This window comes from Meriones unguiculatus (assembly GCF_030254825.1).
Source record: "Meriones unguiculatus strain TT.TT164.6M chromosome X unlocalized genomic scaffold, Bangor_MerUng_6.1 ChrX_unordered_Scaffold_30, whole genome shotgun sequence".
Taxonomy (NCBI): domain Eukaryota; kingdom Metazoa; phylum Chordata; class Mammalia; order Rodentia; family Muridae; genus Meriones; species Meriones unguiculatus.
Genome location: NW_026843706.1, coordinates 6,914,169 through 6,918,496, shown reverse-complemented (window position 1 = coordinate 6,918,496; position 4,328 = coordinate 6,914,169). Strand labels below are relative to the sequence as shown.

The 4,328-nt window shown below is 41.9% G+C and overlaps 1 pseudogene; it reads right to left on the bottom strand.

Moving 5' to 3' along the window:
- Window positions 1–1,611: 1,611 nt before the first annotated feature.
- On the bottom strand, window positions 1,612–3,895 carry LOC110544969 (DDB1- and CUL4-associated factor 8-like; annotated as a pseudogene).
- Between the last annotated feature and the right edge of the window lie 433 nt (window positions 3,896–4,328).

The window sequence follows — 4,328 nt, the reverse complement described above, 5'->3', positions numbered from 1 at the left end:
TCAGAATTCTGGGAGGCATAGGCAGGGCTGATCTCTCTGAGGATGGAGGTCATCCTGGTCTACACATTAAATTTAGAAACCCGGAACTTGTAATATAGGGATACCCTGCCTCAAACGACAACAAAAGCAACACAACAAAAGAACAGAAAGAAAAGAGATATTGCTCCCAAGAGTGTCCCCTCCTCCTACCTGTGACTCTATAAATTCAGAGGCTACAAGAAGTCCCTTGAAAAAGCTGAGCACAGAGTGATCCTTGGCTATAATCTCAGCACTCTGGGAGGCAGAAGCAAAGAGATATCCGTGATTTCCTGGTCAGTCTGGTCCACAAAGTGTTTTAAGAAAAGGCAGTGTTTCTTTAGCATTGAATAAACAACAACAAAATTACACACACGCACACGCACACACACACACGAAACACAAAAGAAAACAAACAAACAAAAAAAAACATAAAATTCAAAACAAAAGTTAACAAAACAAAACCTTCAAAGAGTTTTGGCCCTAAGAAAGTTTCAGATGTCCCCTGTCCCCTGAACAAACCTAAGCTGTGGTGCTTCCCTGTATTCTCATCAATCAGGCAGACCAAAGCAAGGTGATCCCTGTGAGTTCTAGACTAGTGATTCTACAAAGCAAGTACAGGACAGACAGGGTTTGTTAAACAGAAAAGGTTAAAAAAAATTAAGAAGAAAGCTGAAAAGGCTGCTTGTAAGAGTGGGCACCCGAATTCTTACAGGCCTGGTATATTGACACTATGGGAAATTAGACATTTTATGAAATCCACTGTCCCCTGAAAAACTAGCACAATGGTGCTCATCAATAATGTCAGTACTAGGGAGTGCAGACTTGAATTTATGTGAGCTTTTAGTCCAGCCTAGTCTACAGTGAGATTCCAGAACAGCCAGAACAATTCATGCAGAGAAATATTGTTTCAAAAATGAACAAGGAAAGAAAGAACGTGAGTAAAAAGAAAGGAGGTCAGAAAGAGTGAAAGAAAGAAAGAAAGAAAAGAAAGAAGGAAAGAAAGAAAAAAAGGAAAGAATAATAGAAAGAAAGATAGATAAAAATAGATAAAAAGATAGATTAAAAATAGAAAGAAAGATAAGATAGATAGATAGATAGATAGATAGATAGATAGACTGATAGATAGATAGATAGAAAGATATAGATAGATAGAAACAAAGTATGTAAGAATGAAAGGTGCTTTCAGGGATGTGCATCCAAATTCTTACAGACCTAGATTTGTGGCATTCCATGAAATCAGAGGCTATATGTTTTGAGTGCATAAACAAAGGGTCCACATTGAAAAAAAACAAAACCATGCTTTTTTTTATATTACTTTACTTTTAGAACCTAAACATCTCTTTAAAATTCATTACAAAAAAAAAACCCTAAATATTAGAATTAAATTACTGAATACTTTTTAGTCCAACATTTATTGGGGGCAACACAAATATTACACAGACTGCTATTTTTTCACTCAATTCAGACAATTCCTTAAGCTAACTCTAAGACCACAAAGGAAACCTATTGTCTTGTTAAAACAGAGACTAATAAGGAGTAACAAATTAAATTAATAAAATGGGAGGGGGAAAGTATCCAGCTTAAGGTGGTGTCTTAGGACACCCCATTGGATGTCTTGCACTGTGAGTCTTGACAGCTTTTATCCTCATTGGAGCTGCTGGAAGAATCACCAAAATCTCCTCCTCCAAATTCAATTCTAATATCTCTCCAGTTGTGTTGGTAATTTGCCTGTGTCAGACAACTCATGAGGAACCAAAGCATGTGGTTGTCCAAACATGGAAGTGCAGACCAAGCTAAAATTATCTCATTTCATTTTATTAAATTTAATAACTTTTTTAAACTCAGTAAACTTAGTTGAAGGTTCAGCTATGGGTGCCCATATCCTGACCTCGTGACCTGAGCCACAGGATGCCAGCACAGGTGGGTAAGGAAGGGCATCAATACAATTAATTGTTCCTTCTTTATCTGTCTCCAAGAACTGAACAATCTGGCAGGATGATTTTTTCCAGATGAAGATGTGGCCACAATCACTACCACTCATCACAAATTCACTTCTGGGGCCATAGAAAATTTACACCTTTCACTGTGGAGTTATTTCTGTGTCCCTTTGTATCTCTTAGCATATTGGGCTACATCGCCTTCAGACAGGAGACTCTGTGCCATCATAACTATACATCACAGATGTGATATATGCTGGGAAATCACAGCCTAAGAAGGTGATGAGGGACAGAACTTTTTAAGAACTCCATTGTTGACATTCGGATCAATTTTCCTTTGGTCATAAATCCTCACAAACTGATCTTTCCCACCTACAGCAAACTGGTAGACATTGGCAGGATGCACAAAGACTGTATACAGTCCCACTTTCTTATTATCATCTCTGGTCACCACCACCTTTGAAGCTGGACTTGCTTGTCTGAGGTCAATACTGAAAATATCTGAATCTTCACTGATAGACTAAGATCAGAAAGAAGGAGAGGAGGACCTCCCCTATCAGTGGACTTGGGGAGGAGCATGCATGCAGAAAAGGGCGGGGGGGGTGGAGGGTGGGACCTGGAGGGGAGGAGGGAAGGGCTTATGGGGGGGGATACAAAATGAATAAAGTGTAATTAATAAAAGTTAAATAAAAAAAGGAAAAAAAAGAAGGACCTAAAAGGGGAGTCTGGCTCCAAAGCCAAACTATGAGATGGCCCCCCCCCATGTTTCACCAAACGTTTGGTCATACGGGTTCCTGGCATAGCAGACAGGCTGTGCCACCCGTACCTGCCCATCACGGCCACACATAGCCAAGAGGGCATCACCACAATTAGGAAGAAATTTAGCCGATAAGACATCATTCTTATGGCCACTGCCTAAAGTTCAGTACCTGTTGCTGACGAAGCCAGTCCCACAGGATCACTTTTAGATCGTCACTGCCACTAGCCCAGCAGGGTACCACGCTGATTAAAATGCACAGTGTTCAAACTTCCAGCATGGCCTTCAAGAGTATACTGTAGGGAGAAACGCTGCACAAATACTCTTGCCCCACAGGCCTCATACACAAAGCGAGCACTTGAACCCAGCTGCCTATCCCGAAGGGCATTAAGGACATTCCATCGAGGTCTTCGGGAGAGGGGATGTCCTCTAAAGGCATCCATTCATCTAGTGAACTATGTTCTTCAGTATCACATTGCTCACTGCTGTCCTCACTTGGCTGTTCATGTACCTCAGACCTGTCCTCTTGCTCATCTAAAACCTCGCATTCCTCCAAAACTTGGTGGTAGAACAAGCTTTGCACTCCCTGAGCTTCCACAACCTCACCTTTCTCCAACTGATGGTGGTGGAATAGGCTTTGCACAGTCTGCACTACTACAAAACTCACAACTCACAATGGTGGAACATTCTTCGTACTCCCTGTGCTTCCCACAACCTCATCAGCCTCCAACTAACAGAAGTGGAACAGGTTTTCCACTTCTCCAACCTCACCGGCCTCCAACTCATAGTGGCGGAACAGCCTTCCCATACCCTGCTCTTCCAGAAGCTCACCTTCCTCAAATTCTTGGTGGCTGGAAGAGCTTTCCATACCACTGTTAAAATTGGCCGAGTCCCTCCATGTCAGGAAGTTCGGAATCATCATCATCAACATTGTCATGGTCATTGTCACCATAGTAACCCTGGTCACCATAGCCAGCATTTTCACCAGTACCCCTGAGGGCTGGAAACACTGCTGTCCCATGTGCCAGCATCCTCACTGCTTGGTGTCGGAGATATTTCTGGACCCGTGGTTTTGATATCAGAAATTGTCTCTGTGTTCACCAGGGCACCAGAAGCCTCACTCACGCAGCTTTCGATCGCAAGACTTCTCGGCAGCGTTTGTTTTCTGCTCTTGGGACGACATTTTGAAGGCTATTTGCTCTCCTGGATGTGAACTGTGGAAATCACTAACCACTAGGTCTTCAGGAAAGCCTGCAGCAGGCTCACCATCAAAAGAAGAGGTGACAAAATGTAAGAAAACAGACCATACAAGCGAAGAGCTGCAAGCGCACCGCAGCTTCTAAGGTAAAACGGAAGACAAGCCAAAATTGAGGGACTAGAAACTGCTTGCTGGCATGATATAAATTACAGTTGCTGATGAGGTTCAGAAAGGCTTCCTGTCTCAGCTATCCCGATTGCTCAAGGCAGTTTACTGTTTTTTTGTTGTTGTTGTTCACATTTGTCTTCTGTTTCGTTTTCTTTGTTTCCTTTTATTTTTCTTTCCTCCATTTTCTAAAGATAGCCTATTATATGGTTTCCTTTTCCTTTTCCTTTCCTTTTTTTCTTTCCTTTTTCCT